Source organism: Molossus molossus, unplaced genomic scaffold (genome assembly GCF_014108415.1).
Source record: "Molossus molossus isolate mMolMol1 unplaced genomic scaffold, mMolMol1.p scaffold_m16_p_26, whole genome shotgun sequence".
Taxonomy (NCBI): domain Eukaryota; kingdom Metazoa; phylum Chordata; class Mammalia; order Chiroptera; family Molossidae; genus Molossus; species Molossus molossus.
The window spans coordinates 2640457-2660878 of NW_023425362.1; the positions used below are offsets into that span (position 1 = coordinate 2640457).

The 20422-nt window shown below is 65.1% G+C and overlaps 1 protein-coding gene across 1 annotated transcript in view; it reads right to left on the reverse strand.

The window, feature by feature from the left end:
- The window catches only part of GRAMD4 (GRAM domain containing 4), a 66149-nt gene that overhangs the window by 36689 nt on the left and 9038 nt on the right, over positions 1-20422 (reverse strand). The gene's annotated exons all lie outside the window — the stretch shown is intronic.

The following is a 20422-nucleotide window of genomic DNA, read 5'->3' on the forward strand; positions in this document are numbered from 1 at the left end:
CCCTCCCCCAGACTTCTCCTGGGCCCTCGCAGCAGCTGGGGGCTCTGGACACACCGAGGCTCCGAGCCGGCCCTGCCGGGACCCCCTTTCCGAGCCTCCGCTCCCACCTCTGACCAGCGAACGAACCAGTGAGACAAGTACCAGAGGATCCCCGAGGACGCCCGTCAGGGCCCCCCACGGGCCCGGGCCCAGCGGACGGCGCGATCATCTCCACACGCGGCGAGCAGGAAGCGGGGTGCGCGGGGCGGAATCCATGAACTGGCCCTAACCGCCGCTGGGGTATTTGCATGAAGAACCAGAACGGGGGCGGGGAGCATTTCCTGTTTGCAACCGTTGGTGCGCGGAGCTTCCCCAAGGACCGTTAATCACGTCTGGGGGTGTCGGCGGCAGCGCTGACGTGCCTGCCCCGCCCCCGAGGGCCTCGCTCCCGAGGCATCACCGCCCACGGTGAGGACCCCACTCAGAGTGGACCCGAACGAGCTCGGGTCTGTGAGGACAGGTGAGGAGAGCAGGTGGTCTGCGAGGGACACCCAAGCCCCCCGGAGCTCAGGAGAGACCAGGGTGCACCACGCCGTGCGGGATGAGGGTGCGGGAGGTGGCGCCCTGCCCTCGGCGGGGGGCGGGCATGTGGCCAGGCATCTGGAAAAACGTGTGTGAAGGACCAGTGACGTCGAGAAGCACCAAAGGTTACACAAGCTTGGGGGAAAAAACGAAAGGAAAGAGAACTTAGAGAACGTATCCAGTCCCTAGAGAGGGTAACAGTCTATTTAAGAGACTGAAAAACAAAATAATCACAGAGCGAAAGGAGTCTAACGGTCAAGGGGACAGAAGTAAGCTTCCACTTGTTTAAAAGGAGCCACGAAGCCAGGGCTGCGTGTAGCCAACGCGGCATGTGAGGGGTTAATGTCCTTGTCATCAAGGAGACAGAACAAACGGGTAGCAGCGGCGGCACCTCGGCACCAGGCAGGCAAACCCCTGGCAGAGGCGTGCAGGGCGGGAGGAAACATCCCCGCGACTCACGCGAAACCTTGACCGGCCAAGGACCGAGCGCCAGCGGAGGCCGAGGGCAGCGGGAGGACAGAGCCCTCCGGGCCGGTGTCTGCACCCCAGGCACAGATCCCCCAGGTGCAGGAGGTCCGGCGCCCATACAGCAGCGCGGGGCGATCTGTCCGCCCCTCCGCCCCGCAGGAGCTCTGGGAAGTCCTGCTGGGCTCGCGTCCCAGGAGTGACACAGGCCGTTATGAAATGCTGCCTCCCCGGGCGCCTAGAAAGACAAAGGGAACCCAGGACCCTGTGCTTGGGTTGTGGGCTTATGGGCAGTTTGTAACACTTCTCTTTCCAAACGTCCTACGAGGCTTTCCTGTTGCTTTTTATTTTTTTTCTTTGTCGATTTTAGACAGAGAGGAAGGGAGAGGGAGGGAGAGAGAGAGAGAAACATTGATGAGAGAGAACACCGATTGGCCGCCTCCTGCATGCCCCCCACTGGGGATCGGGCCCACAACCTGGGCACGTGCCCTGACTGGGAATCGAACCAGCAACCTCTTGATGCAGGGTCGACGCTCGACCACTGAGCCACACCGGCCGGGCTCCTGTTGCTTTTTTTGTTCAGATAGAGTGGGAGGGAGAGAGAGGAAGAGAGAGAGAGAGAGAGAAACATCGATGTGAAAGGGACACATCGAGTGGCTGCCACCCGCACGACCAACCAGGGCCGGGGACAAACTGCAACCGAAGTACGTGCCCTTAGTGGGAACCGAACCCGGGTCTCTCTGGACCGCAGGCCGACGCTCTAACCGCTGAGCCACACCGGCCGGGCTCCTGTTGCTTTTTAAACTAAAAGAAATTAAAACACTGGACAGGGCAACTGCAGCCACCTAAGACCTCATCCTGCCCATCGTCACTGAGGCCCGGGGGGCGGTTCCTTGTCCTCTGGCCTGAGGCCGGCCGGCACAGAGGCTCCCAGCCCAGAGCGGGCCGACGCGCAGCCCAGCAGAGCGGTCAGGAGCTTGTCTGGCCCCCGCCCGCTTCTCTCCCTGCGCAGGGCTCCGGTCAGGGCCTCTCACTGCCTGGGATCCTCACACCACCGGAGGCCTGGCCGCCTTCCGTCCCCACTCAGCTCCTGCAAGCAAATGAGCTGGCCGTCCGGGGAGAGGGACAAAGCCCCGAGTGTCCGCCCTGCCCCCTCAGAACGCAGGCGCTCCAAGACAGGGCCCACAAGACAGGGCCCGCAATGGGGTGCTACACTGTACTCGGAAACCACAAAGGACTTATTTCCCCTTCCAGCCACCAGGTCACCCCAGCCTCGGGCTCCTCCTGCCGGCCACTCAAATCGGCCCACATCATGGGGTCCCAGCACTCAGCCTGCCCGAGCCAGGGGCCCCCAGGGGGCCGGCTCCCATCCCCACCGCCCTGCGCCCCAGACCGCTTAGGCTCCTCAAATACACGAACAGTTCACACGGCGGTCGACCAGGGCCCCACAGCACCCGTGACACCCCGGGGCGGGGCAGGCAAGCCCCTCCACATCCCACCCCCAGGACAACCTCGTACACACGAATTCTGGGGACACTGTCCAACACAGTACCCCCCCAGATGGAGCTGGAGGGTGGCCATGGCACGCTGTCCACGAGGGAGAGGAGGGCCGGACCTCAGACACCAGCAGTGACCCAAGGCCAGCCCCGAATGGGCACCGTCTCCACCAACCTCACCCGCACCCGCCCTCTGCTTGCGGCTGCGATCCACCCCGAGTCTAGTCCTCCCTTTATCCAACCGGCACCCCACCTGCACACCCACTCTTCACTCCCCAAGGTCCATGGGAGGAAGCCCACCTTCTCAGGCCCCCAGGACAGGCCCTCCTGCACCCCCACAAGCCCACCTTGGCAGCTCCTACACACCCACCCCTCAAGGTGAGGCCACTCAGAACAGGACCCACTGCTGCCCGCAGCCCCCGAGGGCCAGCGCCCCGTACCTCCGGGCAGAAGCAAACACGCCGGCTAGCACCCCCCGGCGAAGGCCATGCCGGACCCTTGCTCAGAGCCACGGCAGGGGCCTGCGCGGACCCCGGGATGTGCGCGGATGGCACCCGGTGCTGTGCCGGGCGGGGGCTCCGGGCCGTTGGCAGGGGCTGGGCGGGCAGAGCCAGCCGGCCACAACACCCTCTGCCCTGGAAACCCACTGAATGGCTTCTGGACACACAAAGGCGGCAGTGTCTGGGGAACACTGGGCTTGGAAACCACAAAGGACTTTACTTCCCCTCCCGGCCCAAGGTTTTAAAAAAAGTGGCCGCCGGTGTCTGCGCCTGCCGCGTCCCGGCCGTCCTCCCTGGAAGCGAGGCGCACGCCGGCCCGGCGGGGCCCCGGCTGCATTGCACAGCGCTGTCCGGGCCTGGCCTCACCTCCCGGGCATCTGGGCGTCTCCCGCGGATCCCGGGTAAACGTTTGTTCTCCCACGGGAAGCAACCCTCGTCCTAAACCACGTTCCTGGGGAGTCACAGATGTTCGGAGGGAACTGGGCTCCTCCCTGCCCCCCACAAGCTGGTCCCAGCTGACTGCGTGGCACTGGGCCAGGTCTCTGTCCTCAGGGAAGCCAGCCCCAAACCCTGAGGCCGGAGCCCGCAGCGACAGCAGCTACGGATTCCAAGGCTTTGCAGAGGAACCGGAGGGCCAGGGGAGAGGCGCTAAGACCCGGTCCTAACAGCATCCCAACGGCCTCCAGCCCTGCACGCCGCCTCGGCGGGGCCCAGCACACAGCTCCCAGCAGGCCACTGGGCCGCACCTCGCGCTGGGTGCCTCCTGGGACCAGTCTGGAGGCCCGAGACCCACAGGCCCTCGTGACGGCTAGTCCTGTCCCTGCCTCACACCAGGCTGGGGATGTTGGCTCACACCAGACGACCTCCAGCTTCCCCAAACTCGAGGCTTCTCCGGGAGCTGCCTCCATCACCCGGGGCTGGGCGGGGCAGTCAGCAGGACCCCAGATGCTCCGGTGCCCACGAGGGGTTCTGCTGACTCACCCCCACGCCCCTTGCCTGCTGTCCCGCTGGACAGCTCGCCGGCACCTCCGCTCTGCCACGGAGCACAGAGGTCCAGTCTCCGTGTCCCCCGCGTGACGGTGTCCGGGTCCACCAGCTGCTCAAGCCCTCACCCTGGACGGAACCCTCGACCGTGTGACCGCTCCCCACAGCAGGCCCAGCCCCCCACCTGCAGGCCCAGCCCCCCACCTGCAGGCGCAGCCCCCCACCTGCAGGCAGCCCCCCACCTGCAGGCAGCCCCAATCTGCACTTCCCCACCTCCACCCCCTCCTGCCAGGCCAGCCCAAGGGGCACAGTGCCCCCCAGAGACCCCTCTCCACCCAGCAAGAAAGCAGGCCCTGTGGCATCCAGATGAGACCCTGCCTCCCCTCCCCTGGGCTCCAGCACCTCCCGTTCTGGGACGCCTCCCCTCCCAGCTCCTTCTCCACCAGGCACCCCCTTCAACCCCATCATCCCGTTCAGTTTGAAGTCTGGAACTTCCAACGAGGCTAACTCCCTCGTGTCGGGTCTGTGGCCCCGGCCCACCATCAGGGTTCACGCCCCGAGGTCAGGGTGATGCTGGGCTGGCCACGCTGGGAGCCACTAACCCTCGCTCGGGGGAGCAGGCAGGGTGGGTGAAGCCGGGCCCCGAGGTCCAGCCAACCGGCGCTGGGCAAAGGGCTGCCCCGGACTCTGCCCTCCAGCCCTGCCCACACGCATAGCCCCTCCACCCAAGGCTCCAACAACCGCTCCCGCAGCAGGAGGCCTGCGTTCCTGCCCCTGCTCTTGAGGGAAGCCGGCCGAGGGCAGGCCCCGGAGAGAGAACCCTGGCAGGGGACCCGTCAGTGGCCAGGGGGCCCAGGACAGCGCCCAGGGAGAGCTGGGAGGGTCCTGTTAGAGCCGCCACCCCCTCCTCTGGGACTGGGACACTGCCCATGGACCCTCCAGGGCCCAGCCCCTCGGGGAGCTGTGTGCACAGGTGTGTCATGTGTCTACTATAAACTTCGCTGCTATAAAGACGTTCACACGCGTTCACAAATCATAACACACCGCTCCTGACTGTGAGCCCCTGCGGCCAGCTGGCGCTCAGAGTGCCCCGGTCAGCCTGGGCGGCCGCTGGCCAGCAGGCCGGTCCCCACACGAGAGGCGACACCCTTGTTTCCGTTCACAAGACACAGCGCCGTGTCCAGGACGTGACAAGTTTCCTCGGGGAGTCGAGGGTGCTGAGGGCGGCCGAGCCCTCCCTCCGCGTCTCTGCGCCTCCCAGAGCGAGCACCACAACCGCACACGAGCGTCTCCCTCCTCTCTGCCGCCCCGCCCACCCCCCGCGGGACAAGTGGAGCCCGCGCTGCTCCTTCCACCATCACGAGGCTGAGACTCGGGTGGCCTTGGGTGCGCCACACCACCTCTCGGGGCCCCCGTTTCTCCCGTGGCAGGGGCTGTGAATGGCGGTCCCCACCCAGAGGACTCCCTGAAGTTGTGCCGGCAGGTCAGTCGCCACCTGGCGTCAGGGGTCCCAGGGATCGAGCTCGAAGCTCCGATGCTCAGCAAACGTCCCGTGACCTTTGGGGCGCTGTTTGATGGATGAGGGACGGGAGGGTAAAGGTTCCGGACACCCCGAGAATCCAAGTCACTGCTGGCTCCAAACAGGGAGGGACCCAAACCCGGGGTCCAATGGCCGGGCAGGAGGAGACCACGGGGTCACCGCGCTCCAGGCCTCCCGTGCGCCCCGAAGCCTACCTGGGGCCCTGTGTCTCGGGCCAGAGTGACAAGCTCCCACAACTGCTCACCTCCCCACCCCAGAACTCCTGTGAAACCAACCGACAGATGGGGAAACTGAGGCTCGGGCCAGTCTCACTGGACTCCGGAGCCTCTGCATGCCCCAACCTCAGGCTGCCCTCCCCGGCACAGGCCTCTAGTAATGCATCCACCACGCCGTGCGATGCCCTCGGGCCCTTGCCCAGGGGACTGCAGAGGGGCCACACGGGTGCTCACTCAGAACAAAGTTGGCAGGACATCCACAGGCGCGGAGCAGGCCGACACACTTCTGCCAAACACGCAACTACGCGGGAATGGGAACCGCACCCGGGACTCCTCTTCAACGCCATCCATCACTCCTAGCAGCCAGCGCTCGGGAGGCCCGGCCGGAGGGGCACTGGGAGGAAATGCCTCCCGGATCCTGGTACTTCCTGCCCTGGCCCGGCCCGAGTCCCTGCACGCAGAAGGGGGCGCGACAGGCAGCAGCGTGGAGACGGGCTGCTGTCCGAACGCATCGCGCTGTCCCTGGGGCTGGGACCCCAGTGAAGGGCCAGGTCAGAAAGGCCCAGCCCGGTGGCCACAGTCCTCTGCGCTCCTCAGCTCTGCTGTCGCCGTGCGGCCGTGGGCCAGTAAGACGGCTCGCAAAGCCGGTGGCCGAGGCCAACTTGGCCGCTGTCCCTGCCTTGTGGCGACAAACACCTAACAGAAGAAGGGTTCTCCTCAGGTGCCGGACCTCCTGGCCACTCACAGGGAACCTCCTGAAGCGCTCGGGCCTCACTTCCCACGGCCGGAGCATCGCGCGTGCGTGTGGGTCTGCCGGAGGAACGGGGAGAGGGGCAGGCGCCTCCCGTGGCGAGGCCCGGGCGGCCTGGGCGCTCTCTACCTTGGTGAGGAGACCCCACATCTCTGTCCACCTGGGGGGCGTCAGGGGCTTCTCCACCGGCCCCGCACACCCCACCTGAAGCAGAGGGCCAGCCGCAAGGAGACCAGCTCTGAATGGCACTGCCCACCCTCGCCGCCCGGCGGCCCCCGGGCACAGTGGCTACCGCAGGGCCACGCCTCGGCCTCAGGCCAGGGCCTGCTCTCCAGCGACAGACCAACAGCACAGCAAAAGGACCTCGAGCGCGAAGGTCCCTTGCCCACCTGCTCGGGAGGGAGCAGGCCACCCACCCTGCAGGACTGTGCCGCGCCTCCCGGGGGAGGGAACGGGGAGCCAGGTGCGCTGTTCGCAGCCCGCAGGTGAGGGAGTCCTCTGTCCTCCGGCACTGTCCCGTGTCCTCCTGGCCCGGCTGAGACCGGATTCCCGCACGGCCGGGCCAGACAGCCACCCCCGACCCAAAGCTTTCCATTTTAACAGGGGGGCTTTCCTGCTGGTCAAGAACGCAGCCCGGGGCAGGGCCCGACGGAGGAGCCCAGCCTTGACTCCGCCCCCTGCCACAGCACGCGTGGCCCCTGAAATCCCACGCGGAAGAACCTCAGGTCCGCCGCACCTGTCGCCCAGGTCGCCGCCAGGCTCCGGCGTGGTGCCAGCTAAGTCCCACGCAAGTCTCCTGACTGGCCGACAGCAAGCAGGGGCTCTGCAGAAGGGGGGGGGGGCGCAAGTGTGTCTGAGCCCCGAACGCACGGCCCTGTCCCCCGGTGCTCAGGACGTCCCCACAGGGGGCAGGTCAGCTGGGCTTACACAAGAGTGACGTGGGGGCTGTCGTACACCCGGAGTCCCGGACGTTCAGGAGTGACGACGACTACCATCATCGAGGGGTGTCTAACGAGCACCTGCTACTTTCCGGAGGACAGCCCGCCTTGGTGAGCGGGAACAGGCAGCCAAGAGCCAGGGGAGGCCCCGAGAAGGTACCGGTGGGCTGCGGGCTGCGGGCTGCGGGCTGCAGAGGCGGGCGCTCCAGGAAGGGCGTGGATGGGACACGGTCCTCACACAGAACCATCGGAGGGAACGGTCGAGACGGGTGGGAGCAGAGACTGCGGCAAGGTCACAGCAAGGGGCGGCGGCCGGACAGGGGAGGGAGATGGCGTCCAGGCAGGCTGTCCGACACCCGGGGGGGGGGGAGCAGGGCGGGGGTCCAGGCAGGCTGTCCCGACACCCCGGGGGGGGAGCGGGGCGGGGGTCCAGGCAGGCTGTCCCGACACCCCGGGGGGGGGGGGAGCGGGGCGGGGGTCCTGGCAGGCTGTCCCGACACCCCGTGGGGGGGGAGCGGGGCGGGGGTCCAGGCAGGCTGTCCCGACACCCCGAGGGGGGAGCGCGGCGGGGGTCCAGGCAGGCTGTCCCGACATCCCGGGGGGGGGGGAGCGCGGCAGGGGGTCCAGGCAGGCTGTCCCGACACCCCGAGGGGAGCGGGACTGGGTCCGGGCAGCTGTCTGAGAACCAGCGCCTGTGCTCTCGGGCCCCCCCATCCGGTCCTGACCACCTGGGAGGGAGGCTGGCCGCAGGCTGCACCCTGGCCCTGGGCCTAGCCTTTGCCAAGAACCTGATACATCCCAGCTGCTGTGGCGATGCCTCTCCCGTTCTAAAGAGAGGAAACGTTCCGAAAGGAAGTCACAGCCCTCGCCGGGGAGGTGGGGTCCAGGACCCGCTCACAGCCTACCTGGGGGACCAGCACGGGCTGAGCCGGCCGGGCCAGCAGCGGGCAGTGGCCCACACTCGGGCCTGCCTTCCCGCACACAGCCGGGGAGCAGAAACCTCAGCCGCGGGGCCGTGCAGTCGGCACAGCACCCTAAGAAACGCAGACAGGATCACCGAATGACTCAGCAACCCCACTTCTGGGTACACACCCAGAAGAACGGAAAGCCTCAAACATACTTGTACACACACGTTCCTTTTTCACAACAGCCAAGAACGGAAGCGACCCCAGTACCTCTCGCCACGTGGACGGGGACATGCAACGGGGCCTGCCCACGACGGAACAGGGCTCAGCCTTAGGAGGAAGGCACTACACCTGCCACCACACGGACAAGCCTTCAAGACATCATGCTCCGTGAAACGAGCCTGGCACAAAAGGACACACTGTCCTGGCCGGTAAGGCTCAGCGGTTAGAGCGTCGGCCCGCAGACCAGAGGGTCCCGGGTTCAGTTCCCGCTAAGGGCACGGACCTCGGTTGCGGTTTGTCCCCGGCCCCGGTTGGGGTTGTGCGGGTGGCAGCCACTCGATGTGTCTCTCTCTCTCCCTCCCATTCTATCTGAAGATAAATACAAAGAAAAGCCCTCGGCACACACTGTGTGGTTCCACTTTTATGAGACAGAAAGCAGGTGGCGGGGGCCGGAGGCTGGGGTGTTCCTTGGGGACAGCCTTGGGGACGACGAGAACATCCTGCAGAGACAGAAAGCAGGTGGCGGGGGCCGGAGGCTGGGGTGTTCCTTGGGGACAGCCTTGGGGACGACGAGAACATCCTGCAGAGGATGGTGGTGATGTCTCACGACAAGGTGAATATATGTAATGCCGCTGAACGGAGCACTCAGAAGCGTCCAAGTGGGAGTGCGTGTCGTGTGTGCTTCACCGTATTTACACGCGGGGAAGGGGGGGGAGGGCACGCACATCCTGTCTGAAATCATCTGTGATGCGTCTCCCTCTTTTTGTTTTTAATCCTCACCCAAGGACATTCCTCCATTTTTTGTTCAGATGGCGTGGGAGGGAGGCAGGGAGGGAGAGAGAGAAAGAAACATCGACGTGAAAGGGACACATCGAGTGGCTGCCACCCGCACGACCAACCGGGGTCGGGGACAAACTGCAACCAAGGTACATGCCCTTCGCGGGAACCAAACGCGGGTCTCCCTGGACCGCAGGCCGACGCTCTAACCGCTGAGCCACACCGGCCAGGGCTTAAAAGTGATTTTAGAGGAAGCAGGACAAGCTGGCTCTGAGGTTTATAAGGAAAAACAGGCTGAGTAGCCGGGAAAATTCTGAAAAGCAAGAAGGATGAGGGTCCTGCCCCATGACGGGGGAAACGGCCACGGTGGCTTCAGCAGTGGGGTGACAGCAGCGGACAGGCCCCAGGACAGATCAGGACGCAGAGACCGACACAGACCCAATGGGGTCGAGATGGCATTCTAAATGGGGGTACATCGTTCAACAGCAGGGAGCCACACCCCTGCCTCCCCAACCTGTGCTGTGGACCAAGGACTACAGTGTGAGAGGACCACTGACGTGGCCGGGGCCGTGGCGGAGCTCGGGCCTCGGGGCCGCGGGGGAGCTCGGGCCTCGGGGCCGCGGGGGAGCTCGGGCCTCGGGGCCGCGGGGGAGCTCGGGCCTCGGGGCCGCGGGGGAGCTCGGGCCTCGGGGCCGTGGGGGAGCTGGGACCTCGGGGTAGTGGGGGAGCTGGGACCTTGGGGTAGTGGGGGAGCTCGGGCCTCGGGGTAGTGGGGGGTCATGGGGGAGGGGAGGGGAGGAAAAGGGGAGGAGTAGTGGGGTAGCGAGGGCTGTGGGAGGAGGGGGGAGAGAGGTGGGGGGGTTGGGACGGGAGGGGTAGGGGGAGGTCGTGGGGGGAGGGGAGGGGAGGGGACAGGAGGGGAGGGGGAGGGGGAGGAGAAGCATGGGAACCAGCATGTGCTCCAACCCTTGAATGTTCCACAGTAAACTGTTTTAAAGTTAACAATCAAAATAAAAGAAGTAAGAAGGATTCAAATAAAATACAAAAAAACTAAACCTGAGAACGACCTCCATTTACCACCGCTGGCAAATCTCTCCCGATGCTGAACCAGAGACCCTTGGGGCCCCCAAGATCCTTCTGGGGGACTCACAAGATCCACACTATGTAACACCCCCAGCCGTCCTGGGCTTTCCTCGCCGGCTCTAGGGCGCACCTGGGACACACGCCGAGGGGCCCGGCTGTCTCCAAACCTGACCCACGAGGCCTGCACACGGGGCCCAAACGTCCTTGTCTCTGGGGGGGAGGGGAAAGGCTGAAAACACGTGCTACCTGTGTACACACGGCAGAGTCACGTGCCACCTGTGTACACACGGCAGAGTCACGTGCCACCTGTGTACACATGGCAGAGTCACGTGCCACCTGTGTACACACGGCAGAGTCACGTGCCACCTGTGTACACACGGCAGAGTCACGTGCTACCTGTGTACACACGGCAGAGTCGGCAGTCTGGGTTAATGGACACATTTAACATCTAATACTGAACAGCAATGGACGCACCACGCAGCGGCTCTCTGGGACCTCGCTAACCGGACTACAAAGGGGTCCCCAGGCTCTCACCGAGGTCGACCCAAGTGAAAGGGTGGGACACTGTGCCCCAAGGACAAGCCCATGGCCCCCCATGACCCGGGCCCAGGTTAGCGCCCACCGCTGGACCCCAACAGGGAGCTGTGTCCACAGGCCCACCTGGGGAGTCCCCGGGGCTGCGGCAGGACGGCCAGTCCCCACCACACCCCTCGGCCCCGCTGACATACTCACCGGGCGCGGCACCCGGCACGTGGGTGGCAGCCCAGGGCCCTCGTGCACACCCTGGCACACCCTCTGTGGGGCTGAGGGTGGCAGGGAGCAGGTGGAGGAGCAGCCCCGGGCGCCCATGGGCTACAGGGCTGGAGAGGGTGTGGCCCACCGGGAGGGAGAGGCCAGGACCAGCAGCCCTCCCAGGACCGGGCTCCACAGCCTCCGTGGCACCCTCACCTGTAAGGCACCCTCACCTGTAAGGCACCCTCACCTGTAACCCTCGGCCGCACGGCACCGCACCTGCACGGCCCACACAGCAGGAGCTCACCCTCCCTCCACCTCCCTCACCCCTGGGGGTTCGCTCAGGCCAGAGGAGGGGCCCCCGAAGCCCCCGCTTCCTCCCCAGTCAGCCCCACAGTCATCTCCAAGCTCACCACCACTTCCCCTCGTTTATAAACGCCCTCCCTGCCTTCTGGGCGGACGTACCTTTCAAGGGCCACAGAAGTCTCCTCCTCCAGGAAGCCCTCCCAGACACCCACTTCACCAGGAATCTTGCCATCCACGAGCATCCCCGCATTAGGGCACCTGGGCGCACACGACACCTTGTGCCACTGCCTTCCAATGCACGAGGACCATGGTTCTGTCATCATGCAGCCCCCTGTGAGGGGCTGTCAATCACATCGTGCAGCCCACTGTGAGGGGCTGTCAATCACATCGTGCAGTCCCCTGTGAGGGGCTGTCAATCACATCGTGCAGCCCCCCGTGAGGGGCTGTCAATCATGCACCGCCTCACAGCGGAGGCACTGCAACCGAAGCCTTTTTGGTAAAGGGACTGCATGACCTTGAGGCTGGCAGGTGTTGCCACTGGGGGAGACAGCCTACCTGAATGAAAGCTGAACGGAAGCAATCGAAAGAAGGGGAACCAGAGACACCGGCCTGGCCTGGGCACCCACGTCCCCATGTCCCCACGCCCAGGACCTGAGCCCGCCAAGGCCCTTCTGCTGAAGCAAGCCTGCGGTGGGCCCCTCCACGCTGGGGGGACAAGGCAAGCCTGCACTCCGGGGAGACCTGGACAGTGGCCTACATCCCGGGGTAGGTGGCGGCGCCAGGAGCCAGTGGCCTTCTCAGGGAAGCACAGGCCTCGCTGGCCTTAAGAAATCAAGGGTAGCCCTGGCCGGTTTGGCTCAGCGGTTAGAGCGTCCGCCTGCAGTCCGGAGAGACCCGGGTTCGGTTCCCGCTAAGGGCATGTACCTCGCTTGCAGTTTGTCCCTGGCCCTGGTTGGTCGTGCAGGTGGCAGCCACTCGATGTGTCCCTTTCACATCGATGTTTCCCTCTCTCTCTCTTCCTCTCTCTCCCTCCCACTCTGTCTGTACAAAAAATGGAAGAATGTCCTCGGATGAGGATTAAAAAAAAAAGAAATCAAGGGTAAAGCCATCTGTTTCCAAAACATACTTTGGGGAGAATCATTTTATGACCAAAAGACTCCTCTCCGCAGGGCCCTGTGACACAGCGTCCGAGCAGCTGGGCCTCCAGGTGCGGCAATGCCGCAGGGAGCCAGCAAGACGCACCTGCGAGTCTAAGTGACCCCCCAGAAGGCCCACGCGGGAAGCTGCAGAGGTCACTCTCCTGCACAGGTAATTAGACGACAGCACCAAATTTGCTGTCACGAGAACACGCGGCGGAGCCCACTGCGGGGTGGCCCCGACGTTCCTGGGGCAGGTGGGAGATGTCCTCGCCTCCACCTTCCACGGAGCTGGGCCGTCACATGGAGTGCGGGCTGGGGCACCAGGCGCTGTTAACGCCTTAGAAGGTTCACACCCAGAAGCACGCGCGTGAAAACGGAACGCAGTGCTCACCCCCAGTCCCCACCTACACCTGGGCAGCTGCACAGAACTGTCCTCGGTCCCGGTCCCCAGAATCTACTTCCTGTGTGCTAGGGATCCTCCCCGAGTCTCTAATGTCCTGTCCTGACCCCACGCTTCCTGGGACAGTCCCCTGGGACCCACATCCTGCCCGACACCTGGGGCTACAGAGCACTGGGCAGTGGGCACCACAGGCCCCCGGCGGTCACCGGGAGGGGCCACACCTCCCTGCACCCACGTCTCGGCCGTTCGCTCCTCTTCCACGGAGCCTAGAAGGGCTGGCACAGCAGCAAAGGTGCCCATCTGAGCGCCCGCCCTCACCTCCTGTCGGCTCAGGCACAGGGCCCGGCTGTGAGCAGCAGCCCGGGTGCTGGAATCGGGGGAGCGCAGCCTTCCGAACCGACTCCTGGCCCAGCCACCCACAGCCGACCCACCAGCACGGCACCTCCTCCCTTGAGAAGCAGAGGGAGCCGCTGCCAGGGCAGTCGGTATGGGTGGGGGGACCCCAACACTGTCCATCCTCAGGATCCGACACCCCGTGGTCAGGGGCCAGCCCCCGTCCCTTCAACTGCCAGGTCCTGGACCCCACACCACCTCCCTAGAATTTCCATCCAAGTCTGACCCAAAAAGGCCACCACTGCCAAACCCACGAACCAAAGCCCAAACTCCTCGGAACCCGCCGCCGCCCACAGCACACGACAGGCAGGGGTGTGCCCAGGTCGCGGGAGAGACCTGCACTTCAGGCAGCCTTGGCCCGGGACAGCACCTGCAAACACAGCGGCCTTGTTCCAGGCCCGATGCGAACCCCGCCCGCAGTCACCTGCCACTTGAGAGCGACATCACTCCGCGGGGTTCCCTGCAGATCGAAGGTCACGACCCCGCACCATCGCCGCCCCACGCCAGGGTCCTCCGGTCCTCGGTCCTCCTCGGAGGAAAACCCAGCACCAAAGGAAGAAACTACGTGGCCTTGCGGTGCCCGGGCCTTCTGCCAGGAACCCCGCACGGCGGAGGGCAGGCTGCCCGAGAGGCTGCTCTGGTCGCCCGCACCTGGCCGGCCGCGGGCACCTCTGCTCCGGCCTCCAGCGAGCTCTGCGAAGCAGAAGCCTGGCAGCTGCCTCACATCCGTCCCTGCGGCCGGCCGAGGGCTGGGAGGTCTGGCAGTCGCTTCCTGGGGAGGGCTGGGCTCCAGGGCCAGGTGGAGACCAGGCTTAACCAGAGGAACAGGTTGGCCTGTGTGAAGAGTGGTTTCCTGACCCGCCTGGAGAGGGCAGCAGAGAGACCAGCGGCAGAGATGCCGCCCAGGCCCACGATGACAGACTGCTGTCTTGGGGGCCGAATCTCCAAATTCCAAAAGGAACCAAAATTCTGTCAATGACTTCGACTGAGGAGAAAGCCCACCGGGGCCTCCGCTAAGCACACAAGGCCCCCCCACGCCCCAGCAGGCCCCAGGGGCAGCCAAGCAGGACATGAGGACACCTTCAGTTGTCACGGCCTGTGCCCTGCTGGGACGGCGGCCCTGACCTCGCCCCTCAGCACACACACCTGCGGAGCCGACGGCTCTGGCCTCCTCAGAGGTTGAACCGGGTCTGTCTCCCTGCCTGGGTGTCCGTGCACGGCGGGGAGCTGGGCCCCGCACCCCGTCCTCCCAGCCAGGCCAGGGACGTGGCCACGGGAGCCGGCAGGTCCCCGGCAGCACTCGGATGGTTCCAACACACTTCCAGCAAGGACGGCGGGCGGCGGCCTCACCAGGATGGCAGGCCCGTTACGCGCCTGAGGGCCTCGCCGGCTCCTGGCCCAGGGAAGAGGGGCAGAGGGAGAAGTGCCCAGCTGAAGGCCGGAGGCCTGGAGGGCCAGCAGCTCCGGGGGCCGGGGAGGCACCCGCCCTGTATCAAGGGCTCGAGGGTTCTCTGAATTCACACCTTAGGCCCCTGACCAGCACAAGAGGACCCTCGATGACTTGGGGGACAGTTACGCAAAAGAGCTGCTCCCCTAGTGGCAGCACAGACAGCTGGGGCTGGGCACAGTCAGGGTGTCGGGCAGGAAAGGGACAGTCATAGTTGTGCCCGGCAGACACTGCCCAGGGCTGAGCTGCCTGATGGGGACCCCACCACCCCTGCCAGGCCCGGGCCATCAGGCGTCACCTCCCTGTTCCAGGAGCACAGCCAGCCCCAGGCCAGGAGGAGGGTCTCGAGGGAGGGGGTTCCCCACGAAGAGCAGATGCAGGGCCCAGGACATCCCCCTGCAGGCAACCCCATGGAACACCAGTCCCCACGGCCGATTCCCCTCGAACCCCCCCGGATCACTCCGGAAACCGAGGCAGCTCCCCCGGGGTTCCACACACGCCCTACGCACCCGCTGCCGCCGACTTCCCAGGTGCCTCAGGACACCGTGTCTCTGGGTCACAGGTCACGTCCTCTGGGCCTGGTCGGCGACCTGCCCCCTCAGTGCCTGGCCTCGCAGCAGCCCCTCCGGTCTCCGAGCCCCTCCGTGCAGGCCCTCACACCCCAGGCTTCGGGGGGCTTCAAGCTTCCCCTCCAGTCCCGGGAGACGCCCTCACCCAGGACGAGGATGGCCCCAGCCTCCATCTCCAGCGCTGACCTCGTCCCGGCACCTCCCCCGCCAGGGTCATTTCCACACCTGAAGCTTCCGGAAAGTCCTGCCCAACCTGGGGCTCACCTCCCCGTTTCCTCCCACCCAGGGGAGCCTCTGCCCAGGGCTTCTGCGACCCGGAGCCTCCTCTCCCCAGTGCTCCTTGGCCACTGTTTTCTCCTGAACACCCCACCCATCCCGGAACACACCTGGTCCCTCACCTGTCCGCGTTCATACCTGCCCTGGCCTAGAATGTTCCTTGTTGTCTCTGCCCCCCCACCCCGCCCGCTTCTACCAGTCCTTCAAGACTCTATCAGCCAAAGGGGGCGGGGAGGAGGGCCCCACCGGAGCAGACGGACGAAGCGATGGTGCACCAGTGTCTACTCGGCTGAAAACAGCTAAGCAGACAGACGGCAGGGGCTGCGTGACCGTGTCGCAGTCACCGCTGAGCTGACTCAACGTCCTGAGAGCCAAAAGAACGAAGAGAAAGGGAAAGATTCGGGCCTGGCCGGTGGCTCACTTGGAGCACTGGCCTGCTCACCAAAAGGTTCTGGGTTTGATGCGCTGGGGCACGTAGGGGAGACAACCGATCGATGTTTCTCTCTCTCCAAACATATCCTCAGGTGAGAATTTTCAAAAAAGAAAGGAAAGAAAAAGGTTCGGCCCACAATTTTCCCCCGTAAAGTCCCCCCGAACCCACTAAAGCTGCGATGGAAAGTCGGCCCGAACCCACTTAGGGCCGCGCCATCCCCACACCTGCGCAGCAGGCCAGCGCTAACGGCTCCGAGGACACCCGCTCAGTGGACAGGAGCCACGGTCTGTCCTCCTCACCCAGTGGCATCGTGTGGGCTTCACCGGCAGGGCCTGGCTCACTGCCCGCTGGCGTCCGGCTGGGCCCGCGGCCGGGGACCACGCGCTGGGCGGGGGTGCTCGTCGGCCACCCGGTCAGAATCCTTGGGCTTTTTAAACGTTTCCATGGGGTCACCTTTCTGCTCCTGGTACAGGGGAAGGGTCTGAATCCAGTGGTCAGCAGGTCCCCTGGCTGTGCGGACACACCACCTTCGAGCACGGAGGACACCGGAGGCGAAAACCAACTCTCCTCCTGCTTTTGTTAAAATGGTCTCTTACTTAAAAATCCTACACGGAGAGAGTTCTAATTTAGGTTATGTGGGTTGCAAAAATAATCACGGAATCGGGCTTACGTCTTCTCATTACACAGAATTTAGGACAATATTCATGTAAGTGATTCTGAAATAGTTTATAAATAGGTCACAATAGGATCTTTCTATCGCCAAGACTCGAAAACGCCACACGGCGGGGCCAGCCTCTGTGTGCCAAAGAACCGTCCCCGGCGGGCAGCCAGCGCTGCCCCCGGATGCCACCGCGTCCTGGGAGCGGGGGTTCGGTGCGGCCGAGACCGCCTGTGAAGGCCTGTGGGCTGGTCCCCACAGACGGAGCCCCGGAATCCAGACTCTCGGGACGGAGACCAGGCCTCCTTCCCGGATCGAAGGGCGAAGATGTTCGCAGAGAAACGGAGCCGCCCAGCCCAGGTGTGACTCTGAGCTGCACTCTCACGGTGACTCGGGGCCAACAACTCACCTAACTAGTTTCAGTCACACCATTAGGCAGTCAATTATGAAATACGCACTTGCATCACTTAAAGGAGGCTGATCTGTGAACTAAGTCAGCTGGGCGGGGGCGGCCTGCGGGGACGGTGGGGGTCAGCGATGGGTGAGAGGGTCCCCGTCCCGCCACCCTGCAGGTGCCAAGAAGCCCAATGTCCCATCAATGCCACCTACCCCTCCCGTCCTCGTCCCCGAGGCCGTGGCTGACAGGCCTTCCGGGGGAAGTAGCCCGGGCCCTGGCGGCAGCGGCAGCCTCGTTTAGCTCTGGGAAACGGGGTCCAAAGCACAGCCCGTGTGCCGATGCGGCCAGTGCACTTCTTCAGTCCTGGTGAGAGGACGTGAATGAGAGATTTCACGGCCACGGATGGGAGGGGCAGCAGTGACCGGCCCCAGCGGTCAGCCCGGGGCACCTGGCTCCCTCCCAGGCCCCAGCCTTCTCCAGCTGCTTTTCCAGCCGGGAAACCTCGGATCCCCCTCCCACAGCTCGTGGGCCTCCTCCCAACCCTCCCCACTGCTACCCCGCCTGGGGCACCGCACACGGTCTGAGCCCCGGGTTCTCCCTCTCCCCCCAAAAGCCACCTAAGCCAGGCCCGTCCCCAGCAGCCAGACACCCAGTGGCCCAGCATACGCTATGGCAACCCCAGCCCGGGGGCCCCCTCGCTGCCACCCCATCACCTTCTCAGCTCTCTGAAGAAGACAAGGTGTCCCGCAGTTCCTGGGGGACACAGAGACAGCAGAAAGGAAGGCATGGGACAGGCCTCCCGGGGCTCAGGGGGAGAGTCTATGGGCCCCAGAGCAACACGGGCCAGGCTCCAGCTTGACCCCCCTGCCTTGGGCAAGCACCAAGACCTGAGGCCTGTCCAGGCCACCAAGTGGTGCAGGCCTTGCTGACTGCCGGTGGTTTGGCCACCCAGGCCAACAGCAGGTGGGCATGGTGGCCTTGGGGATCACCCAGCCTCGAAGGCCCCGGTGGCAGGGCGCACCCAGGGGGCTGGCTAGGGGGCGGTGGCAGAATGGGCGTGTGCAGGGCGGCCTCTCTGAGAGTCTGGGGCCATGCTCCATGCAGAATGTGGGCCCCAAGGAGTTAAGGGTCCACGCGGGATCCACGCGGGGGTGACAGACAAGACAGCATCAATCTTTCAAAACACCTGACCCCAGCCCTGGCCGGTTTGGCTCAGCGGTTAGAGCGTCGGCCTGCGGTCCAGAGAGACCTGGGTTCGGTTCCCGCTAAGGGCACGTACTTCGGTTGCAGTTTGTTCCCGGCCCTGGTTGGTCGTGCGGGTGGCAGCCACTCGATGTGTCCCTTCACGTCGATGTTTCTCTCTCTCTCTGTTCCTCTCTTTCCCTCCCACTCTATCTGTACAAAAAATGGAAAAATGTCCTCGGGTGAGGATTAAAAAATAAAAAATAAAAACAAAACACTTGACCCCAGAGGAGAGTGGGCGGGTGGGGCAGGGCCGACAGCCTGGCCTTCCGGGGGGCCCTCCGCCACGTCCCAGGCCCTCTACGGCCACCACACACTCGCCTTGAAGTGAGAATAGTGTGGCCCCTTCCAGGGTGGGGGTGGCAGCCACCCCCATCCCCCCAGCACACAGCAGGTGTTCAGACACCCACACCCCACAATCCTGCCCTGGGCGGCCTCGGGCAGCCCTCCCACTGCCTAGCCCCTCAGCGAGCTGTCCACTATGAGGCCACATGAGATGGGGGTCCCCGACACCCAGGGCTCATCTTCAGAAGGTCAGTGCAAATGCAGTGACTGAGGGATCGGGGGGTGGCTGCTGGTGCCAGGCCATGTCCCCCCTGTCCTTGTCTCCCCTCGGCCCGGCCACCCCACAGGCACCAGCGCGAGTCCCGGGTCCTCCGAGAACCAGCCAGGCCTGGCTCTCAGGAAGGCGGAGCAGACCTCCACCTGCGGGCGCCTGGCACCTCCCTCCCGGCTGCTGCTGCCCAGGGCCTCCCAGCGGCCCGGCCTCCCTGGCCCTCCTCACCTGCCAGGCACGGGGTGGCGCTGGGCAGTCGGAGGGTCCCGGGCCTGCTCCCCCCCGTTCTGGCAGCAGACGGCGTTGCAGGCTCGCCTCCCAGGGCCCATCCGCTCTGAGTCACAAGTCTAGGTGTTTGGCTTAGAACACACAACTCAGGCAGCCCAGGTAGACTCAGCTGCTTGCCACGGTCCCTCCCGGGCCACCTGTGCCCCTCCAGATGGACACTGACCCCTCGTCCCCAGGACCTCCCACAGGGTGTGAGTCCTGACACAGGGTGCCAGGCAAGGGGCTGTGGGGGCAGGATGCCCTCCTACCCGTTTCCCTCCCGTCCGAACTCCCATCCTGCCCACAGCTCCGCCCGCTCTGCGTGCCCGGGCCTTCCGGCAGCTGACCCACCTCACTTCCCCTCCACCGCGTGCCCGGCCACAGCTACATCCGCCCCACGCGGAGGCAGGCTGGACGATGAGGGCCAGGATGACCACAAGGACACGCCCTGGAGTGCCACCGCCGGGTCCAGCACCTTCAGGTCCCCACCACACACCCCTGGGACGCTTACACCCCATCCTCACCGTGGCGGACGGCCCCGGGCGTGACCACACATCGCCCTGCGTTCTCCAGCAATGGCTGTTGAACAGAACACCGCTCTTCTCCCTGGTCCCAATGGGCCAGCGTGCCCGCTGCGAGCTCACCAGCACGGCAGGGCTGCACAACCAGACCCTCCAAGGGCCTGCCGTCCGGTCCACCTGTCGGTCTGAACCCTCTCCGAATGGCAGAGACCAGCCCCTGGACACTGGAGCCAGCACAGACCCAAGGACTTGCCCAGAGAGGCCCTGAGGGGTCACGCGGGCCTGCTGGGCTCTGCTCCCCCTCACCCCACTCCCGTGAGCCTCACGTGCCCCTGCCAGGACCCCAGCAGTGCTGGGCACGGACAGCCCTCAGATCGTCAGCTCCTGCCACCCCGGGGCAGTCCGCCAGTCTGCTCAGAGTGAGGTTCTGGGTTTTGTGATGTTAAAGGCTCGTGTGTCCTTTTAACAACTCAAGTAGCTTCAGAGTAATGACTACCCAACTGCCCAGCCAGAGGCCAAGGCTGTCAGGTCCACCGGTCTGTGCCACCCCAGGCCCTCTGAGCTGACCCTCGGTCAGGCCAGGCTCACCCCAGGGGAGCAGCGGGCAGCGGGCAGCCACCTGGGGCCGCTGGGACCTCAGGAGCGACTC